Below are 24,400 nucleotides of genomic sequence, written 5' to 3'. Positions count from 1 at the left end.
ATCCTGCCGCTGCTGTATGCTGGGTTACTTCTCACATCAGAACTAGTGAAAACGAGAACTGTGCAATGCTACTTTTCCTTTCTTCTTAAATAAATAATGTCAATTTTTGCCTTTACAGGAAAAATTATTTGAGTGTTCTGTGTGTACAATACCCTCACTCAGTAAATATGAATTTTTATAAGAATATAGACAGGGTGGGGCATTCTAACACTGCTCCACACTTGACAAGTAGATTCTCACCTACACAGAAGGAGCCTTCAGAGTAGAATTTTGAAAACCTCTGTACAATTTGACCTTAAGAACACTGTTTTTGTTTAAAATGAAAAAAAAAAATTAAATCTATGGCTGAATGAAAATGAGATCATTGCAAAGAGGGCTGTTGCTTGTTGTTATCAAAAGGAGATCAAGTACAGTATCCATTAAGCACAGGAAATAAACAGAAACTACTTTAAGAGTAAATAAAACACAGGCAAAGTTTTCTGTGACTGCCAGCCCAGTTCAAGCCAAATATTTTTACAACTGACCTCACACTTCTTGGTCATGGACGATTCAGGGACGCCACACGAAATATACAAATGTGCAGAATAGTGTAGTCTAACCAAATAATACAACTAAATAACATAGCTATTATGGGAACAGGAAAAGCAAGGAAGGTCTTAATATTTTCTGCTTCAGAAGAAGAAAGGTCAAAAGGATCGGTATCTTGCACAGCGATGCAACACTGATTACAAGCACAAGGAAAGAGCTGGTCAAGATTTCACTACAATTAAACCAGATTTTTTTTTTTTTTTCCTTTTTGTAGCCAAATTTTAAATTGCTGTATTTTAATGCCATTGCTGAGATCTAGAACCTGTGGACTGTGTCAGAAAACTAACCAAGAGACAGAGAGGAACAACGAGGGATAAGAAAATCTCTAGACTTTCCCTGTTTTAAAACAGAGGGTAGATCTCTTCCCTCTTTTTGAAAACAAAACACAGATTTGCTACCACAGAGAAGAAATTGCAATGCTGAAATGTTACTTTAAAAACATTAGGATTAAATGGAAGAACATACCCTGTATTTTCATGCACCATTTAGAAGAAGCCATGGGAATCCATCTGACCAGAGAACCTGCAGATCCTCTGAAGCCACAATAACTGAACATTGAGGGGTGCTGGTCCCCAGACCTTGAAATCCTACAAAATGGCCAAATTTCACACAATTATTCAGTACAAAGGCAGTCTAGAACCACCATTAACACAAAAAAAAAAAAAAAAAAAAAAAAAAAAAAAAAAGATGAAATAATCTTTAAAAGAATTTTAGGTCTCCAAAGAGACATTCTCCTACCTGATAAGAGACTCCTCCAGATGACCAAACCAAAGACATCCTGTAACAGCCCCGAGATGCTTCAGGTGCTTTTTAAAGACTCCACAGCAGGAGCAAATTTGCAGTGATTTGCCACAAGTGCAGCCCATCTCCTCACAGCTGTGCCAAACAGCCCTTGCTGTCCCTAGAACATGAGAAAAGTTAAAGAGTGTTTTATGTTTAAACTACCATGTACAATATCTGAAAAGCTTTTTTCCCCCCTTCTCTTACCTACCACTATGTAAGCAAACTGCCAGAGTGCCAGAATTAAATTATTTAAATCAGGACAAGAGTAAGAATAATGAGTTTTGGTGCATATGATTTGTCCTCCAACTAAAAAAATACGCTTTTATTAGGCTTATGATGATAGGAAGATTGAGTTTTTAATTTCAAGTGAGGGCCTGCTTTGAGGAGGGAGCCTGCTTGATTCCTTGAGCATGGATTTAAATTCTCCTTCACTTCTTTCAGAATTCATATTTCTATTCTTAATTCATGCTTGAAGATTTGCCCCCTTAGGCAAAAAATCTGAGCTGGAAAAGATTCTTGATAATCAAGACAATGTAAAACTTACATTTCATTGAACACTTAGCATTTTGTCCCATTTGGAATATCAGTTTTCATGCTATTTCCAGCCAGTGTGCATTTTTGCTTGAAATAAACTGTTTAGCCACATGTGCGTGCCAGTTTAAACAGTGCTGGTTGGAGAACATTATTTTCACCTTTATTGGACAAAAAGTATCATAGGAAGTTGCCTCCCCCTGGAAATTGAAACCAGTTGAAAATAAATTAACTGGGATACAGCCAGGCCTGGAAAATGTAAAACAAAAATCTACTCAGCAGAGAGGTGCACATCTTAAATGCTTCAATGGAGTTATCTTTCAAAAAGATGGAATTCTTTTCTGTGTCCACATCCCATGAAAATAGCTGGATTTTGCAGGATTCATGTCATTCATGTCATACCTCTGCACGCTCCCATAGATGCAACAGGATCTGACTTTAATGAGAGAAAATATTTCCTATTTTTTATATTTTAATATTTCCTATTTTGCTGTAGCATCTCCTACAGCCTGCTGCCACAGTGTCCCACTACAACATATTTTGTGCATTAAAATAATGAGAGGATAAATGGGAATTCTGGGCTCATGGTTTGCAGGCTGCATACACAGACTGTGAGGAAAAGGTGTTTATCTTCATCCTTACTTCGTTTGTGAGTTGACTGCAGAGGGTACTGGATAAAATTCTAGATGATTGCCTAAACAACACCCAGAACAAAGGCAGTAATTCAGGATATGTCTCCTGAGTTCTAGGAGTATCTTCAGATTGCACATTCCAAAGAGATTTCCAAACAGCAGAAGCCATAAAATCCCTGCAGAGTCTTAAGAACAGGTTGTAGAGAAAACACAGCCAACCTTAGAGGAATTTTACAAATTAAAAATAGCTCATAGGACTGTTCCTCTGAAAGCCTGGAGGAACATGATTTTTCAGGAATGAGGTTTTTTTTCCCTGAAAATATTGAAAACATTTTCTTTATACATGATAGGGTGTACTTCACACCAAGCAACATTTTTCGCCATTTTTCATGCTTTTCAAATTTGAAAATGTGACTCAGCTATCCCAAGTGCTATGTTTTTAACACCTATATTTATTTGATAATGCAACCATGATTACATGCACAGTCTTGCTACTTGAAAGAAAATGCTTTCTGTTCTTTTTTTTAATTTGGATTTAAATGTTTGACACAACACTTGATTTTTCAGTTGTGCTGATAAATCAGAGGGTGCCATGAAATGGTGCCTTCTCATTAATGGGGTTCCACTGTTAGAAGACACTTTAGGTCCAGGTAACCCTCTCATCCTAAATGCCAATATTTCCCTCAGATATCCTATGGCTGAAAAATTCCTAGGACTACATCCCTTTGCGGGGATATAAGTTACACTCTTACACTAACAAAATTTGAAATATGTTCATCTCAGCTGCATATTTCTTAGCTTAATTGGCTCAAAAGGTATTTCAGATTTTCACTGCTGCCATAATTTCTGTTTCCACATCTTGTAAAACAATTCAGACCAGTGGGTAGTCGTATCCCAGAGGAATCAGAGTGAATTAAATAAAGCTTGGCCCATTTCTCGGAATAAGTCAGTGAAGACTGCTTTGAAATTTTGTAAGATATAACTGTTATTGATATTCTGGATATCTTTATATCTCTTATCAATCACATAGGCCTGTCAGCAAATTATTAACAAGTGAAATGCCAGCTGTGAGTGAGTCATTTGTGAAGCTGTGGGATTTTTTTTCTTTCTTTCCCTGCTTTTTTTTATTTCCTGCCCAACATTTTATGGATTAAATTCTTGAGAACTTAACTCTGGCAGCAAACCTACATGACAGGTGAGATTTTCTGCAGGAAGAGAAGCTATGAGTCCTCCATGAACTTCTCCAGCATGAGCTTTTCCCACAAATGGAGTACTTCATGAACTTCCAGAGAACTTCTGGGGTTCTGAAGGAAAGACTGAAATTAAAAGCTGAAATACACCAGAAAAAATGCTGTGACAAATTTTCCATCATAAAATTCATGTATTTGTAGCAAAAGAAATCATCAGTGCCCAAATTACTTTTAATCATATGATATTTTGAAGTGTTGTGGAAGAAACAAGTGGGTCACCTATGATTTAAATTTTACTGCCTTGATTGCAACTGATTTTCCCTCAGTTTCTCAATTTGTACCCACTAAGACTCAGCTAACTGAAGGTCTTAGCTTCACCCACACCCAGTTTTTCTCTGTTACCACAGTAGAAACAATGCACAGATGACAAAAAAAAATTCCTTTTCCCAACAGGTCACTCTCATATTGTACTCCAGAGGGCACCCATGAATGAATGGCAAATGGCCACTCGGAGAGTTGCCAAATGTCATTAATCAATGCACAAATGTGGCAACATTGAGCTTTGTGACAGGCATGATTTAATCTCTTGTTTGGTAATCAACCTCATCTACGGCCATTCTGTAGCTCTTATAAATCCATGAGTTATTGTTGCTCTTTTGGAGCAGAGCACTTCCAGAATGTCTCACTTAATAATCACAAATTGCTCTTTTCTCCAGTCAAAGAGGTGAACATTCCATGACTGTTGGAGAGAACAGATTATGTCAGCTGGACCCAACAGTGTGTGCTTTGTCTCACTGAATCCTGCTGTACCCCAGCCCTCCCAAAGCTCCGTGCAGTCTCCACGTTGGAAGTTGCTCCCTGGAGCAGTGGATAATAATGTCATTCATCCAGTGCCTGATTCCCATTGAATCACTGGAATGACTTACCCCCCAATTAAAGGGCAACGTTACTTCCGCTGGTTATTGTTCCTCTGATTTGCAACCTAACACCATAAAGTACCCAAAAAACCCAAACCTATCTCATCAGTATGCAAGAGATAGAGGATTACTTCATCCCCAACTTTATCTTCTGTATTAAGACAAATTATCCATTTGATGAAGGAAGCAGTGAATCATTTTGGCTGTTGCAGAATGTGCACGCTCAAAAGTTTTCAAATATTCTGAATTTATACTGAGACAAGATCTGTCATTTATAACATTTCAGATTGCAAAGCTGAAGCTATAAAATTTACACTTTTAAAGACTAAAAAGATAACTCCTAAAGAAAATGGATCAACTTGCAGAGTCTCCCTCACTGGAGATAGATATTCCAGAACCTGTGCCCTGTACTCTGGGATGACCCTGCCTGATCGGTGCTTGGATCAGGTGAACCGCTGTGGGCTCTTCCCAACTGACCCATTCTAGGATTCTGGGATCCTCTCTCTGTCTGAGATAAACCAGGGCTGCCACATCACAGATTCATAGACAGAATGGTTTAGGTTGGAAGGGACCTTAAAACCCATTTTTTTCCACCCCTGCCATGGCATGCACACCTTCCACTATCCCAGGCTGCTCCAAGCCTCATCCAACCTGGCCGTGGACACTCACATGGATCCAGGGGCAGCCACAGCTGCTCTGGGCACCTGTGCCAGGGTCTCCCCATCCTCACAGGGAAGAATTTCATCCTAATATAAAATCTAAACCCAGCCTCTGTCAATGGGAAGCCATTTCACTCCAGGCCCTTGTAAAGTGTCTCTCTCTGTCTTTCTTGTAGTTCCCTTCAGGTCCTGGAAGGTCACCATCAGGTCACCCTGAAGTTCCTGCTCTCCAGGATGAACAATCCCAGTTCTCTCAGCTTTTCCTCATGGGAGATGTGCTCCAAGAGTGGGACAAGCAGCAAATCCCTGCTCTATGGAGCAGCAGGGAAGAGGCAGAATCTGGGCATCAAGTACCCATGAAAAAAAGCACACAGTGCTGGTAGACACTTCATCAGTGTCTAATGCAGAAAATTAAAGCCAGGCTTTCTGAATCAGACTCTTATTAGTGAAGCAAACAGAAAATAGGGGCTGGTTTGTGCTTTGAGCACAACGCTGGCTGCATGGACGGATTGGAAAAGACAGAACTCAGCTTCTGAAATTAGACAGAAAAAGAGGTAGAAGGGTCATGAACTTTTTGTATCCAATTATCCTGATCTGTTTTTCTTTATTAAGAATAGAATAGGTTGGCTTCAGTGAAACATCCCCAGGGATGAACAATTCTGATTCAAATAAATTAATCATATTACCTCTTTACATCAGTTGTATCAGAATAACACAAAATCCAGTGGCAAAATCAATGACACTACATGATCAAAGCAAATTACACAGAGGGGCCAGACCATGTTTCCTTTAGCAATATGGTTTACTGAAACAAAATTATCAAACTTCAGCACAGTTGCAGAACTGTGAGAAAGAAGCAGGTGCACCAGGAACATTAAAAACTCATGGGTATTGTGTTATAATTAAATGGTTACAAATTCCAGTGTCAGGGGAATTTAAGATTAGGATTCCAGATGGATCTGCCAGATCCAAATCTGGTAAAAGAAGAATGAGTTCTAACTCAGATAATTTAACTACATTTATGGTGACTTACAAGATCCATGGACTGTCCACAGGAACAGAATACATCTGGTTTGACATCTATGTACATTTTTCTACTGATCTGTGTGTTTTTAACAAAAAAAATATATGTTTGAGAAAGAGAAACACAATATGCAATAGGATTAATAGTTATAAAGAGAGTTTTTTGTAATCCCCTCAGTATTACAGCCTGAGGATAATTTAGTGATGAGTCAAATAGTCTCCAGTGTAAATCAGGAACCAAATGGCAGAAGAAGTGGTTTTTAAGGGCTGGAAAAGATGACATATCTGAGGAGTGCTTCGAGGCCTGAACGGTGTGAATAACATTTAACTCGCAGCTGTTATGAAACCAGTTGGACTGGGGACACATTGAGGGCTGGAGCCACCACCCTCTTCCCTTCTGATCTAAATTCTTTAACATCTGATGGATTTCATCATAATGAGCCCCTCAAGGCCATTGTTTTCAATTAATCAAGTGAAAGCTGTGAGATATTTCTCAGTGGAGCCCAGTTGTACATTACCACCTATCTTGATGGGTTTGAGGCATTACTGGAGTTCAAAAATTCCCATCACATTTCCATCCCAGACAGTTTGGGTCCAGACTTCTGCAAACTGTTAGAAGCAAAAGCTGTGCCTGTAATCTTGTTTTAAGGAGGTCCAACAACATCTTCCATGTCATGTTCTTCCAGCACAACAGGAAAAAGTGGGGCAGAAGTTCTGTTCTATTTGCTAAGTAAATATAATTCAAGATATTACACTGTGGAAACTACAGTGTCTCAAATATTTAGAGAAATAAATGGATGTGGGCCTATGGTGGAATAGTGGGAAAGTCATACACAGAATTAAGAAGTTGTGGCTAATAAACCCCAACGAAACACCCAAGATTTTAGCTACTTTGCCTTACTGCAAATATTTAAATAATTCTCATTCTCCTTCAGCTAAAACTGAGGAGATTTTTTGACTGTGATTTTAGGAAAAAAACTACCTTAATTGAATAGATATGGAAATTACTTTAGACATTAGTGTTTCACAATCAATGGTCCTTACCTTCATACCATAACAGTCTTTTCACCATCTCCAGTTTTCAAACTGTGCAAAAGCTCCACTTGTTCCACTATTTAGAGGAAGCTCTTGGCAATGGTCATGATACCACCACATATTCTCTTGTTTTCACATATCCCAGGTGTTAGGGCATTTTAAACATTTCTTCTCAAGTAAGTAAAAACTAATTTTTTTTTGCTTTTTTTTTTTTAATCTAAGTGTTCCTTTGCTGAATATTTTGGATTATTCCCCAGCTGTGTGAGACACTATAGAATCAGATCTAAAACTCAGGGTATGAACAGCAAGGTTTTCTGCTCCAGGAGCTTTCTCGTTTCTTTGTAGCCAGCTTAGCAAATAAGGAGGAGAAAATAGAGGAGCCCAGCATTTATTAAAATGCATAACCTGCATTTACTTTGCTGGAAGGGGGGTTTTGAGGAAAGGGAAACAAGACTGGAAGTTCAAAAAGAAAAAGGAAGGAAATGTGAAACATGCTGGGGCAGTTAATTGTGGTTTTAGTGATTAATGAATTCTGAGTCTTGGACATGGCAATCCTGATGTATGTAATCACATAATGGATATTCAAAAAAAAAAAAAACAAAAACATAGGGAAAGCTTGTGTTTATTTATGGTTATTTTCTTAAAGAGTATAATATTAGACAACCTACACATAGGATACTGATCAGAATATAGGCTCATATTAGTTTTACTCTTTCCAATTTTGAGAGATTTTTAGTGCAAATCAGGAAAAAAGTAAGTTTTAAAGTGTATGATGGTGATTATACTGTGGTGAGCTTATGCACTATGTCATGGAAATTATTTTGTGTATTTAAATTAAAAATACTCTCAGTACGAAGGGCAAATTTCACCTGAAAATATAAATTCTCACCTATTAACTCTGTGAGATAAAGGTACTGCTTTTCCTCCCTCTGTTTTGCTGAAACACATCAGCACACATAGTCACTCATCTTTCTTTAAATGGAATTCCTCCAGTGACTCAGTGGGATCCAACATACACTTTCTTTATCATAATTCATCCTAAATTCAGGGTGAATATCTCAAATACTCTCAATAATCCCCTTTCCCCCTAAATATCCTCTTTAATATTTTTATCTGTGACTCACAAGAGACACTGAAAGCTTGAGTAAGAAGTGCTGAATGAATTCCTCTTTCATTACAGGAACAAAGATAAGTACACAAGAGTACTTCCAAATATGTGAACACTAGGAAACAAAGATTTCCCCTTTAGCAAGAAGATTTTGGGACATACATTGAGTCAGGCTGCTTCTAGATCAGGGCCTATTCTTAGAGGAGGAAATGATCCTTAAATTAACTCTGACTTAATGAATTTCCCTTCATCATGACAAAATACACTTTATCCAGCTCTTTGCTGTGATTTTCATTGCTGTGTCAAAAAGAAAGGACTCACTTTTTGAGACACCAAGGACGGGGAATTTTTCATGAGCTCCATGGATAAATTGTCCTCCTTCCTATAAAAAATTTTCCAATACTTCCGGTGCTGTTCCAAATAAATTATGCAATTCTTCAAATAATTTTGCTATGGAGATCTATTTGGCTTAAAACATTTGTTTCCCAGGTTCTCGGTGCTTCTATTAAATCTTGCCCTAAAAGAAACAAAAATGTTCCATTTTTCATATTCTTTTATGGCACTCACTCCTCACTGCCATAACCAAGATAAAAGATTTCTTTCTGCTAAAGATGCTCAGCATCAGTGAACTCAGTCTAAAAATCTTTAATATATTTTTTGAAGAGTTCAAGTTCTTTTGGTAAATTATGATTTTACAAATATACTGTTGTATGTATTTAGAAATATTAATTCTACAATGAAAATTACTGAAATTCACCATCTTGGCCAGATAAAGAGGTAAACTGCAGAATAAATCAGAAAACTAACTTGATCCTGAGGCCACTGTCAATGAAAGCTGAATTAAACCATTTTGATATAGCTCTAAGAATACAACTGGAAATCTGTTTAGACTCAGAAGATATGGCTGAGGTGTTTGAACAAAAAATGCTGCAAATTTCTACAAAAAAAAAAAATAGAATTTACATGCTGATATCATTTTTCTTCTGAGAAATCAGACTAGACCATCCTCCTCATAGGGTAGATCCCATTCAGCACCAAAACAGTAGAGAAAGAATTATTTAGACAGAGGGCCTGAGAGATCCCATTCAAAATCACAGTAGTAAGATTTAGGAACAACAGCCCCCTTATTTCACAGGGAAAACACTGCCAGAAACTCCAGTGCAAAGAAATGCCTTAAAATGAGGTATTTATGAGTTTTCTATACAAGTTCTGATGTTTCATTCAGCACAATTACAAGACTTTTCACATGGTTTTGAAAAAAAATGGGGTCTGAGGTTTTGTAGAATTGCTGGTATCAGTTTGTTGTCCAAAATGTTAAATCAGTGAAGTTGTGTTATAGATGATTCACATCTTCAGAGAAAACACTGAATGGGCCAAAGTCATGCTTGGTGCAACTCCAGTATATTTAATGGAGTTACATGAGGGATTGATTTGTGTTAATCTTGGATCAAACTGTTCAGTTACATTAAATTTTAGCTCAAAAAATAACAAATGGAGAAGGATCACATGAGGGCTTGGAGCCTTGGGGCCCACAGGCCTCATTGCTCACAGACACCATGAGCTCATCTCCAAGGTTGGTTCACAGATATTCAACAAATTGGCTTCCACCTCCTCCCTTGGAAATGGGGCTGCAGTGGGACTCTCCTCTGTTAGTTCCTGTTTTCTCAGGGATGAACAACTGGAGGGACTGGTCCCCACTGTGGGGAGGTGATCCAAAATAAACCTGGTTCTTTTGGGAAGGCAGCACAATTATTGCAGGAAGTGGTGGAGCAGGACATGCAGATTTCTGAGTGCTCTGGGCTGTGCTGGGTGCCCATCAGCTGCTTACACAGTGTTAAATGGAAACAAATCTTTGCTCTGATGGCAACAGACGAGAAACTTCAGCTTTTCACCACAGCAAACACTTTGAAAGTGGGCCATGAGAAATAATTCACTTTTAGCTCTAAAGAAGGCACATTGCACTTTATAGAAAATAAAACTTTTCCTCCTGCAGCCACACTCCCAGAAATTCACCAATCACTTCTTAGACAGTTCTCCCCAGGCTGTATGACAAAACAACTTGAAGATGCTCTACAGCCCTGATCAACACTGGCTGCTTGAGGTCTAACATCTCAAACCAAACAGGGGATGGAACCCAAAGAACCCAGTCCAGGGAAACTTCTTTCTAACTCTCCCCAGGTGGAAATCCCCCTCTGCTCAGAAATGGGAAGATTTGAAGCTGACATAATTTTTTGGTTCCCCTCCTCAGCCTTCACCTAAGGATAGCAGAAGTTCAGATTATGTACTTCAATAATAAAAGCTGTAAAGTTGCATACTTATTTGTCCTCTTTTCAATCTAGACACTGAGAGGATAAGTTTAAATGATTGCTTTTATATATTTGTTGCAAACAAAGGGTGTAATGAGGGTGTTTTGTACAGCAAACCACGCTGCCTTTCACGCACACTTTGGTCAGCTTGTGGCAGGACAAACCCAAAACATTTGCAGCAGCCCTGGCATTTCAGGGTTTCTTTGGGTTGCTTCCCTCACTTAAGTGCAGCAGGGATTTTTTAATCTTTGGTGGTTTTTTTTTTGGTTTTTTTTTTTTTTTTCTCACCATTCACAAGCCCACCCAGGCAGTGTTTAATTCATCCAGACAGGAAATATTCCATTGTGTGGGCCAGAGTACTTGGAAATGATTCACTTGTACCTGAGTTCAAAGCTTCTGGCATAGATCTGTGGTACACTCTAGTCTGCAGTCATTCTTGCCTCAGACTTCTGTGTTCCATGCAAATCAGTTGCTTGAGCAAGGCTTAGGAAAGTTCAGTGGCTTCAAACTATCCTGGATTTGAAAGTTCATCTGAGATTTATGAAAAGGAAATGGAGAATAAATCTTCCAGGGGCAAAAGCCTGCAGGAAAAGGCTGCCCTTCATGCAACTGCTAGCCCAGAAGAGAGTTTATTCTCCCCCTAGGCTGTCAAGTGATTTGAAGTCCAGTATCTTAACTCACCCCATAATGATGTGTATATAAGATTACACCACTTTCACAGCAATCTTCTTCCTGGTTTGTTCAGTGCTACAGAGTGTGGCTGCTCAGCACAGGTGGAGGAAATAGGACAAACACCACCTTCACTGCTGGTCTGCTGTCTTCCTCTTAGTGCATGCAATGAAGGCATCTGAGAGAAATCCACATTATACCTGGATACAAATAGAAAATTATTTTCCCATTGTGTGGAAATATTGGAGATGACTCTCTGTCTCTCACCTGATACATTTTGCATCATGTTCAAAAAAAAGATCCCTTGGAAGTGAAATGTAACAGAAAGGTAAGAACAGTAAAGGGTAAAAATCTGCATCCCTCAGTGACCCAAAACTTGTAATATTGCAATTCTCTAAGAAACAGCAAAGGCAAGACTCTCAACCCACAATTTCCCTTAGTTTTAGTGTTTTTCTAAATCACTGAACATACTATTGTTTGGACAGCACCCTCAGGCACAGGGTGGGATTGCTGGGATGTTCTTCTGTTCAGGGCCAGGAGCTGGATGATCCTTGTGGGTCCCTTCCAACTCAGGATGTTCTGCAATTCTGTGTATTCAGATATAACATTTCAAACACAATATATTAAGGAAAAGTCTAGTCTTTGGCAGGCTCTGCACCAAAGCATCATCTGCATCAAAGCTGCTTAGCTCTTATCGATTTCCTGATCTATCTAGTTTATAGTCCTACCTTCAGCAGCCTGAGCTGATTTACTTCACACAAGAGCTCTAAATACCTCCTTTTATCCATTCCAGGTGCTTCAGAGCATTTTTTAACAACTCCAAAAATGTCAGAAGAAAATCACTCGCAAAACAAGGTGCACACTTGGCAGGATTGAATCATTCCAACCCTTCTATCTGGATCATTGAAATTCCATACGTTCACACTAGAGATCACCAGCAGGTAGAAGATTAGAACAAGCAAATGGTGCAGAATTGCAGAGGACAAAGATGGAGCATCCTTTATCCCTGAACCAAATGTCCAGCATAATTTTGCAAGGCAGTCTCAAAGGAGCTGAGTTCAAGCTGAAATCAATTGCCCAGAGAAGCTGTGGCTGCCCCTGGATTCCTGGAAGTGTCCAAGGACAGCCTGGATGGGGTTTGGAGCAACCTGGGCTAGTGGAAGGGGTCCCTGTCTGTAGCAGGGGTGGCACTGGATGAGCTTTAAGGTCCCTCCCAAACAAATCCATTCTGTGATAATTCTGTGATTCTCTGAATGCCTCAGAAGACTTGAATGCAAAAATATGGATCAAATAATATGCTTGACAAGCAGAGGGCTATGGGATCTGCCAATTACAAAATTACCTGTTTTACTGTGGGAAAATAAAAAGCACAAACATATTTTCCACTGTTTCTTGAAAAGAAACCTACATAGGAGGATCAGTAACCCAGATAACTAAAGTTTTCAAAACAGCTGACCAGCATGTTCTAGAAACACATTCAGAAACCAAAATTGCTCTGACTAACAGGAAGCTCTTCATTAGAAATTACCCTCAATACAGTGAGAAATGTTTGTTACCAGCTGAGCCATTTAGTTCTGGAAGGAAAACACAGTGGGAAAATGTCTCATATTAACAGCTCCAGGTGCACAAGATGTCAACCACCAGAAGAATTTTCAATAGTCTGCTTCCTAAATCATTGCTTCGGCATCAGAATTCTGTATCCTGATGTTGGAAGGTTACCATCTCTTTTGCATCCCAGGTCTCTTTTTTTCCCCTTCCTCATTGTCACTGTGTAAAAAAAAATGTGAAACTTTTGACCTACTCCTTTTGTCTGGTAGATTTGAACTTGTGCCTATTTACTTACAGTGATTGTTTAGACACAACCAGGTAGAAAGGAGCAGCAGAAGTCAGAGGAGAGAAGATGAAGAGCTAAGAGACAAAACCTAGCAATATTTTTCAAAGATTTTTCACTCAGGAATGATGCTGGGTCAGGGGGATCTTTATTAAGTTTATGCCTCATCAGGCAACCTCTGGTATGCTTTTGATAAGTAAATATAAACTCTGGGATTTTGCCAAGTGATCTGTAAAAGGGGAATCCTAATATTGATGGCCCTATTTCCTGTTAAAACATAAATAAATCAGCAGAAATGCAGACCTAGTATTTAGGTCATAAATCTCACACCAGAAGCTGAAAACAAAATCCCTCCATGAGGAAAAGGGAAGTTTGGGCAGAAGGGAAGCACTTTCCCAAGGTCACAAAGGCAGGAACAGCAAGATGCAGGGTTTGAGCTGGGTCACCATTCCCCAGCCCGAGGATTTGGTGGGGCAGGGAGCAGGCTGCACTTCTGCACAATACAGCTGAGAGTGGTAAAGGGGAAAAAAGGACTCAGGACCTCACCTCCAGGAGTTGGCATTGCAAAGATTCCCCATGATGGATTCCTTGAATGGTTTGAAGCCCCAGAGAAAGGATCTAAACTACTCAAATCTAAAGAAATGGTCAGAAACTCTCTTGATCTCAGATGCTGTTCCATGAAAGTGTTTCATCAGTTCAGAGCTTGAACCAAAGGAAAAAAATCCATTTGGCTAAACTTGACAAATATTATCAAGGGATTGTAAACATCCTACTTCAAAGTTTTAAGTCCAGCAGCTTGTTGGTAATTATAAATTTAGACTTTTGTGCAGGTTTTGAAAAATACAATGTGGATAAATATGTCCTCCCAAAATTTGGTGTGGGTAGGAAACAGAAAGAGAGCATCACAAAACCTTTTGCTGTCAGTTACCACAGAAAGTGAGAATTTTCATTTGTTCCATAGTAGCTGGTAAAGTAAATATGGATCTCATGTATGATAACTTAACAGTCTGATGGGAAAGTAAAATTTTTCCTTATGTTTGGAAAAGGCAAGTGGGTACTAAAAACTGAAATGAAGAACACCTTGTATGGACCTCATTTTCCATCCAAAATATGTGAAAACTGGCAAGAGTATACAAAAAAAAAAGTTCATTTTGATGTAACCATTTTATTCCTCTAATAAGGTAAATTACATCTATTTTACCTCTGAATGTGCTGTAAGAAATCCACCTCAATATTTCCTTTTTGCATTCAGTTCTTCCTTTGCTTCATTTCTGATGACAAGCAGACTGATGGGAAGGAGAGAAACAAACACAAATACCCTTTAAAACAGCCTGTTCTGATTAGGGGTGTGCTTGTGACTAAGGCACTTGACTGAAACTCAATTTCTGGTTCAGATTTTGGCTCTTGCTTGGAACTGCACAGGTCACAGAATTTATCTCAGGTCCTTGAACTGAAAAATAGGGATAGTTTTAATTTCATGGTGAGTTTGTCAGGACAGCTTCACTTATAGTTAAAGGTATCACATACATCTGGATGAAAAACAATATCCCAGGTCTCATCACCATGTGGAATGAGATCATGGGGGAATGTGCTTACTATCAGCAATGTTTATGTTCAGTTTTTAAGGAATTGTTCTCAAATTCCTGCAAGTCTTGTGCTGATTATGGACATCCCATCTTTTATGGAAACTGAAGCAAACTGTTTGTTTTATGGCTTTTAATCAGACAGCAGGCAGCAACAACATATGGATATAAGCTAAAGAATGAGAATTCCTCTGGCAAATATCTGAAATAAGCCTGCATCGAGGAAAGAGACCCATTTGTAACCAGATGGCAAAGAAAAACAGGAGAAAGACATCCTGTAATGAGTATTACCTCAGCAAAACCACCCTTATCTTCAGCAGAGAGCCAGCTGTGTTGCATATAACTGCAGGAGATCTCAGGGCTGAGCTCCAGCTCAGGGATTATTGATGTTGGCCTGGAATGGGAAATACACTGCTAATAAGTGAGAGCTTCTGTGCTCTTCACAGATCCCTTCATTCTTTTGAAAGCTGATGTTTTGTAGGCATTGTCAGCCACTCAGGCTCACTTCATGTGCTGCACAAAATAGATTGAAGAGCTCTCACTCTGCTCTCAGAAACAAACCTAATTTCAGAGGAATTAAAATCCAGGGATAGCAAACAAACAGTCAGGAGATGAATCAGGACTAAATTAATGGCCCTCCAGTGGATGTTATGAATGGGCAGAGAAAACTGGTACTTTGCAGGGATTTTATAGGCAAAGTTCCCATGAGTGTCAGATTCTGCTGCCTAAAAAAGGTGTCCTGACACCCCATATTTTAAGCACAATAGGTTTGAAACCAGCCCAAAATCTCATCATTTCTCTTCTAATTTGATGTGTGTACATACATATAAGTGTGCATAGCTATCCTTCTTTTCTCCCCTTACATGAAGCAGCATTTCAGAGCTGCATGGGCATTTTCATTTGTGTAACCACGCTGCACATTTTATCCAGTACACCTGCAAGTTAACGGCTGCCTGGAGAGCCAGCCCTTGGACTGACTGGAATTTCATTTAAGACAACAATCCTGGAGTGCCCTGGCCTTCTCCTGCCTCTAAAACACACATGCTGAGCTTGAAAAAACAGCTGTAAATGTGCTGAGAGGAAATTGTAGAGTGCTCTTTGCTCCGTGCCCCGCTCCATGGCAGGATGGGAAAGGGCAGGCTGGGAAATTCCTTGGAAAATGCTACCACATGATGCTCCTATTAAACCCTACACTGGCCATTCCAAGGCAAGGCCACTGAGGACTGGAATGGAGAGAGAAAATTCCCAGATTTATTGCAAAGGCCACTGGAGCTCATTCCTCAGATTTGATAGCAAGGGGTCTGTCAGCATTAGGAATGCTTGGTGCCTTTTTTTTTTTTTTTTTTTTTTGGCATTAAAGGGCTTAGGAATGGCAAGTGACACCTGATACCTGTCACAAAGTCTGTGGGATATCCAGGAATTTTCAATCACTTCACCTGGCCTAGAATTTTCCCAATTCCCTCCACAAAACTGGGAGAGACAAGAAACTCTATTTAGAGCCTTCATTGTAGGCAGGAAGTTCACTAAAATTCACAAACCTCAGCCAGGAATTCACTGTTCATTTTGGTTAAAACTGCCATTTATACAATACTATTTTCTATTCCTTTTTAAGAAGCACTTCAATATCCTTATTAAGAAATTCGACCACAGAAATATTTAAATAGTGAAATAAAAATCTCCTTTACTAAAGGTAAAAAACCCTCATGTAGAACAGTGCTGTATATTGTGCAATCCTGCTTTTATACACTAAACACCAAATTTAAATATCTGTACCAGCCCTCTAGCACTCCTGAATAATTTACTTTTCAAAAACATGAAATTAAGTAAAGTTTTCACTTTCAGTTTCTCATAATAGTGGTCGTAATTTCTTCTATCAAAAAGAAAATCACAGTTCTTTTGCCAATTTTTTACTCTCATTTTAAAGCATTCTACGTCAGTTAAGCAAAATACAGAGCATCTTTGAGACATGTAATTTATTCAGGCTTTAATGCTACTGGAAGTATTCAACAAAGTATCCCATAAACTTTGTTTTCTAGAAATCAACTACTTTTGGAACTTTATATTAGAGATAATTTTAATATAGAGTTTAAGGGTGGAGTGATATAAGGGATTACATTTTCTGTACAAATAAATTTTATGGATTATTTGTTCTAGAGTGTTGCTCTGATAAAAATAATCTAAAAGAACACTGGGGTTACAACCTTGCCATTAGTAGGTATATATTTTGTCATATAACTCTAAAGCAGAGATTTCAGAGGAAATTGAAATATGATCCATACAGACAGCAAAGTAAAAGATTTTATGGTAAGTGAGGGGAGTGTGACGTGTAGCAGAAAGAAAGATGCACAAAAGGAAGATAGATTTTTTTTTCTCTTAAGTAATTTTGTTTCTTATTTAATTTTACTTTTTGCTTTGAAAAGAAATTCTCTTCAGGGTTTAGTTTATATCATTTATAGAAAAGTGTTTTATTTAGCATTTAAATGCAGAATAGCCTCTAAACCTATTGCTAAGAAAAAAAAAATATTATTACTACAAAAGCTTTAAAGTGTTTTTTTTTTTTTTTTTTTTTTTTTTTTCCTTTGGTTTTTTTGTTTGTTTGTTTGTTTGTTTTTTTTTTTTGCCAGGAAATATTTCATGTGTATCAACCCCACAGACAAAACCAGAGGGAGAACATAAACAAACTAAGTGGAAAGTGCTCCTGGCAGCAGATGAGCACAGCAGAGACAACTCACTGTCACTGAAAGCAATTTTTGTTTTTACAATGTTTTATTTATTTTTCCTCCATAGAAGCCTATTTCAAGAGTTATTAGGGGACTTTAGAACTTTATAGGAAATGGTGATCACAGGTCTCTGTTACAAAAGGGACCATGGGGCGGTGTAGCTCACATGAATTTCATGAAGATGAGGATTGACCTGACACTGGAGAGGATGGCAGAGATGCTGTGGGAATAAAAACATGGCCTGACCTCTCCCCTAATGTATAAAAATTATAAATTGCCACCAAAATTTTCTTCAAAGATGTAGAAACCTGCACACGTCTATAAAAGACAGGTCATGGAAGAACCAGTTTTACTACAAGCAGTTAATTCCAATTAATTTGTTTAGCATGTGACCTGTGTTTGGCCTCAGACCTGTGGCAAAGTTTGGGGTAAAACATTCAAACGTGAGCCTATATTGACACAGAACATCTCCTTTTTATTCCCAGCAAAGATGAAGGAATATATATCCCATCATCTTTCCAATAAAAAAAAAAATCCGAAAGCAAATTTGCACTGAAATATATTAACACAAAAAAAAAAAAACCACACACAAAAAAAGCCCTACTTCCCAAACATACTTGAACAGGAATGGGTATAAAAATCAGGAATGTAAAAGTCTTTTTTCCCCTTTTCCCAATTTTAAAAGGATTATAATGCTATTTCCTTAATCCGAAAAAAAGGATATTAAATTGACTATTAATGTCTAATTGTCTTAAATCCTGTCAGATGCAAGTGTTTGGATTTGCAACTTTTCAAAAAAGTACAGAACAGTATTTTAAAGCTGGCCTGGAGCTAAAAGGAGACTTGCCACGGCACTGAATATCCACACATCTCTCTAATGAGACTTTTTTACTGCACAATAAATCTAAAAACAGTTTGTATATGCACTGCAATTGCAGTATGACTCAAGCAGCATTAATCAAGTGTTATGGTAATCTCATTTTAAAGCCCAGTCCAACATTTCTATCACTGTGCTTCGTTTCTTACTGAGTTCCTTTTAATAGGAAGGGTTCTAGGATGTCCCATGCATTGGCTTTCCTTATAAAAATGTCAAGCCTCAGAGCGTACCTACATACCCAGGATTCTTGCCTGTGTTTGCTGCTGTGTGCCAGGAGCTGACATCATTCCTGCTGTTTGTACAGCTGGTCCTCACCCAACTGCAGCAGCTCAGAGGAGCAGCCTGGGCCAAGACCTCACTCTCCAGAAACTGGGCATGAGGAAATAGGATGGATCCCCAAACATCCCTGTGACTTCCCACAAGGGATTCACTTGCCCAGTTAAAAGCTGCCTGCTGCTTTGCCAGTGGAGATTTCATCCCACACTTCAGAACCCCAGGCTGGTATCACAGAGTTTGATTTTCTCAAGGATGTGATAGTGTGGTTTAACCCACTCAGCACCCCAGTGGAAGGGGGGCAGAAAGGAAAAATAATACAATTTCATTTTAGAAGAACATCAGGTAGTGCTCATAGAGGGTTTCACCTGAGTTAATCTTTGGTTGCTCTGTTTTTTGGGTTTTTCAGCTTTTCCAGCCCCAATGTTGACTGATCGCATGTTTTGGTTTTTTTTGTCATTGAAGTTTATAACATGGTTATAAACCAAAAAGAAATCATCCTGTCCTCATCCCAATCCTTAAATCCACTTCTCAATGAGGTGAAAAGATGAAGACTGAAACACTCATTAAGGAAAGGAAATATTCCTTGGCTACCAGAGTCACATCTATTAAGGGATCTGTACTCAAATTTTCATAGACCTGAACCCTAAATCTTCAGCAGCCCTAGAGAACCAACATTTTCTACTAGACTTTCTGCTTTGGAATGTGTTGGTTTCAGCTGCATTTTGTCAAATGACATCTATATTTCTAAGGTTGAATTCTGGTCAGTTCAGAGTGGATCAGCAGAGCAGGGGCCTGAAGACAAACCAGACAAGCCTGCAGAGATGTGTCCTGTCAGGATGCTGGGTTTCCTGCATGGAATTGCATGTACTCCTTCATCTTTTAGACTCTCCTTATCCAGTGAAATGAAATAGACTCATAGAAACACAAAACACAGTTTTCTTCTACTCCTATTTGATGATAATGATGCTCAAAAAACCCAGATGAAGCAAAGGACCCTGCAATGGTGTTGTAGGGAATGAATTAAAATAAAAAGCATGGTGCAGGTGAAGTATGCAATTCATTTTCAGCTCATAAATCCTGATTTTAAAGTGAAAAGGATACACAGAGGATGTATAAAAATTTAGTGGCTAGGGTCCTTCTAGTGTCAAAAACATGTGCTTACATAAGAACACACACTTGTGGGGGAAAAATGTGAAGCCATTAAATGGTAAGATGTTAGTAAATCAGCTTTGGGTCAACTCAGCCCCATTGTGCACCTGCACATGCATTTCACTGTGTTCCAGCCCTCTCTGCCACACCACCCACTAAATCAATCCATGATTTACTGAATAAAGGAGCTCGGAGCAAGGAGTGAGTCACAATATTTATTTGAATTTCATTGACCCCTGATGGGAATGAGGGAAGGGGTGGCACTGTCCAGTTCTGTGAGTGCAGTGTTTTCTTGTCCCATGCCAAGAATCTTTATTTTTACTGGGACAACTTCTGAGTTAGAGACATAAATAGCAAAACCAGTATTCCTGCTGGCCACCTCCTCACTCAAGTGAGCATTGGAGGGGGAGGAAGGAGATTTAATTCAGCCTTGGCTGTCTCCAGGCAACAAAAGAATAAACACAAGGACACAGGGCCAATGCAGAATGAAATGATGTGTTCTGTGTCTTTAAATTCTGTATTGATTATCATATATAATTAATATATTTCTTTCTGCATATGAGTGTGTGTGTAAAATCCAGTGAAGGTTTATACTTTTATGTATATGTTTTAACATCATAGAAGATGATTAGATACAAGAACAGAGCTGAAGACCAAACCTTAATTATGTCTTTCCTCTAGTCCAAACATGACAGACATGATCAAGGTGCTGGAATTCCATCTCACAGCTCTTCCTGCTGGTGAAGATGAGCTTTTTATGCTCACAGAACTGCTCCTCTGAGATCTGTCAGCTCTGTAAACCCACTTGGGATGTCCCATCACAGCCTCCAAAACTAGAGAGGGACTCCTTATTCTATTTACGTTCCTTGTAGATGAGGAAAGCAGCAAATTAAGTGAGTTATAGTAGGAAATGGGATGTGTTTATTTTCCTTCAGGGCAATCACCAAAACAAATGTGGTGTTAATTACCTCTAAATATTCCTGCATAGCAAAAAAACCCAAAATAAAACAACATATCTGTTGACTGAGCTACAACATATCTTGGTGCAATGTTGACTTTTCAATTATCCCTTAAAAGAGTAAATTATTTTTTTTGATACGTGGCCCATAGTAGTTCAGATCCTGTGCTGGCCTGGAAACTAAACTTAATGATCTGCTTAAAATCTTTAATTTTAATTGAAAATCCCTGACCTAGGAACATTTGTCAGGATTTGCAGGGTCTGAATTGCTGCTTGGGTTATTCCAGTTTTAGCACCTGTGTCCATTTGAGCACACTGAGGTCTTTGGGTTGTGTCATGCTGCTGCAATGTTTTGGTAAGTGATGTTGAAAATTTATCAAGATGAATTGCTCTTCTTTGGACACATTACCACCAAAATGGCCCAGCATTATGAGCAGCACTGCTGCATGGCCATGTGCAGAACTCTGCTCACTTGACAAATGGGCTTTAATAATTTTAACAAGAATGTAAAACTCCTCACAGCTGCGGCTGAGATGAGATCAGCACCTAACACAGCTCAGGTGACAACTGGTCTCTGCTCCCTGCGGTAAAACCATCCAGGTTTCTGGGATGAGTGGGACCACAGAAACACAGAATATCCTGAGCTGGAAGAACTTACAGGATGGTTGAATCCAACCCCTGGGCCTGCACAGACACCCCAACAATCCCTCTCTGGGAGCTCCTGGAGCTCTGGCAGCCTTGGGGCTGTGCCCATTCCCTGGGGAGCCTGGGCAGTGCCCAGCACCCCTGGAAGAAGAACCTTTCCCTGATCTCCAACCTAAACCTGCCCTGGCACAGCTCCAGCCCTTCCCTGGGTCCTGTCACAGTCCCAGAGAGCAGAGATCAGTGCCTGCCTCTCTTCCTCTCACAAGGAAGATGTAGGGTACTGGGGCTGTTCTGTGAGAACTTTCAGTCAGGTGCTATTTTCCTGTGCACTGCAGCATCTACCAGCAAGACTATAAAGATCATGAAGAGCATTTCACTTGGCCTACATCTTCAGGTTTTTTTTTTTTTTGTGGTGTGTGTGGTTTTTTTGGTGGTTTTTTTTGTTTTTTTTTTTTTATTCTAAAGTTACAAAACAACTCCTGTTGTGTTCCTCTGTGTGCTGCAGGTTTGGGAATTTGGAGGTTGGCTCTGCCCACTTGTGCAGCTGGAATCACTGGCCCTAATCCTGAGCAAGTGATGTTATCAGAGTTCATAAACACAGATTTTATTTCTCTCTTCCATCAAATCATAGTCAGATTTACAAGTCCACTGTCAAAGGCTCTTTTTCTGAACTCTTTCTGTACAGTATTTTCTAGTAGAGGTTTGAAGTATTAATTTTTTTTTTAAGAGACATATACTTCTGACTGCTAAATAAAAGTGTGGTGATTGAAAGTTTGTCTCATCCTTGCCTCATGTATTGATTTTATGAATCATGTGAGAGATGTCTATTGCCATTAACTCACAGCTAAGCATACTTTCTTTCAAAATTTAAAATCAAATACTAATATGGACTCTTGCAACAATTATTCAACTTCTTAATAATAATTGGACTTAGGGAAACCACAGTAATAATTCAGTACCCTAAAACAAGCAAATAATTAAAGGTTATTAATAATTTCTTCATGACCATCTCTGTTCCAGAACAGTTCAGCTGCTGTCAGAGAAGGGAATAATGGTTGGAAGTTTCCTGTTCTGAATCAGGTCACAGCAACTGCAAGCCAAACTACACTTGCTGGGAACACCCTTCCAGACAGGAAGGATCTTGGCTAATGAATGCATCTGGGAGATATGGGTCTAATAAACTTGGCACATGTTTGCTGTATCTTGAAAAAAAATAGAAGGAGTAGGGATCTGGAAAAGTGTAGTTAGGAAAAGCCTGTCAGTGCTATGCACTTAACAAGGTTTTATGACTGTTACCACATTTTCTCTACTCGATGGAACTGAATCTTATGACAAATTCCTCATATAAAAGTGTTTTACTTGGGAAAGAAATGAAAATTCAGGATTTAGTCACCAAAACAGATCTAGACTTTGATATCTAGATTCAACTATCTGCAATATGAGCAGTGTTTGAGGGTGAAACTTAGCAACCAACCTGTCAGAAATTAATATTAATATTAAGCCACAGTATGTAACACAGAGTGAGAATGACAGAACTATTTAGGGAACCAATCACACACAGTGCAGAAAATACAAACTAGACCCATACTTTTTTTACCAGTGCATCCTGCACTGATCTTTTTCACAGGACATTGAATATCACATCCTTGAATGAGGAAAAAAGAGTTGAGACAATGACAGTTCTCTGTTGGGCTTCAAAATCTCATTGTGGGCCTGGAGCTGTGGGCTTGTGTTGTGCAGAATTGCACTGCTGGACACCAGTTCTCTTTCTTTTCCCAGCTGTTTTTCCATTGATGTATTTTTTTAGAGCCATGGATGATCCCTAGGATGATTCTATGATTCTACAGCAAGCAAAGAGAGGGAGAGGATGCTCATTTGAGCTGACTTCAAACTGAGGAAGAACATCCTCATAAAGAGCATCAGCTCCAAAGTGACCATCATAAAGTGAATTTAGGGAATGCACAGTATCCCACTCTTCTCCAGGGACTTTCACAGCCCAGACCTGCTGCGAAAGTAGTAAATTAAAGTAGTAAAGAAATGTCTGCCCAGGTTGTTCCCTCCCAGTTCCACCTGGGCCTGTACACCCTGATCCCTGAGCCCTGGAGGGAAATGTCTCACAGATATCACATGTTTCCTCTTTGAGCCTATATTCTGCTTTTCTATATTCTCCTATATTCTGATATATATATTCTGATATTTCTATATATCTCATATATTCTGATTTCCTATACTTGATCACACTTCCCAGTAGTTAATCCCCACACAAAATCAGGTGCTGTTGTCCCTCATGGTGTGCTTTTCTAAAATACCATAAATATTTTCTATCAAAGCAGCCCCAAATTCTCGGGTGCTGTAAGATAGCTTTGGTTTATATGCCAAGCATCACATTACCCCACACTTTCACATCCATCACAACCAGCTGTCAGTACAGCCTGAGCTGTGCTCTTCATTTACTGTTACTAAGTTTTAACAGGAATGTGGGAAAAAAAATTGATTTTTAAAACATGAGGGTGAAAATTATACTGAGAATGTGATAAGGATGATATTGTAGCTCAGGTGCTTTTCATTTTTTTGAAAGAAAGAAAACTAAAGAAAGCCCTCCTTAAATTCAGGTTGATAAGATGAACTTTTCTGGTTTACACAAGTGAGCAAAACTTGGAAAAATAATGAGAACTAAATAGAAAATTCTCACAATTATTTTGAAATCTAGTTTGACCCAGTGTGTCCAGACACAGAAGCAGCAGCAGAGGCAGCAGAGGACCACTCTCCTTCAAACCCACTTGTAAGCTGAAGGTTTTCAAATGATAATTGGTAATTGCCATTATTAGAATCTGAAAAACATCATCTTATTCAGACCAGGCTGATGGGTAGATTTCAGTTTGGCAACTGAGGTTTTCTTCAGTTCAACTAAAACAAAAAA

General features: G+C 38.9%; 1 long non-coding RNA gene across 1 annotated transcript in view; it reads right to left on the bottom strand.

Annotated features, from left to right (window-relative positions):
• Positions 1 to 2,660, bottom strand: part of LOC146768615 (uncharacterized) — a 29,790-nt gene extending 27,130 nt beyond the window's left edge. The window contains exons 1-2 of the long non-coding RNA XR_014958239.1: positions 1,327 to 2,660; positions 1,054 to 1,175 (exon numbers count right to left, since the gene is read on the bottom strand). This is a non-coding gene — a long non-coding RNA (uncharacterized LOC146768615). The remainder of the gene's footprint in view (positions 1 to 1,053; positions 1,176 to 1,326) is intronic.
• Positions 2,661 to 24,400: the final 21,740 nt, after the last annotated feature.

Source organism: Lonchura striata, chromosome 1 (assembly GCF_050655825.1).
Source record: "Lonchura striata isolate lonStrDom1 chromosome 1, ASM5065582v1, whole genome shotgun sequence".
NCBI lineage: Eukaryota > Metazoa > Chordata > Aves > Passeriformes > Estrildidae > Lonchura > Lonchura striata.
Note: the sequence above shows the minus strand (reverse complement) of the source record. Positions and strands in the feature narration are given on the sequence as shown.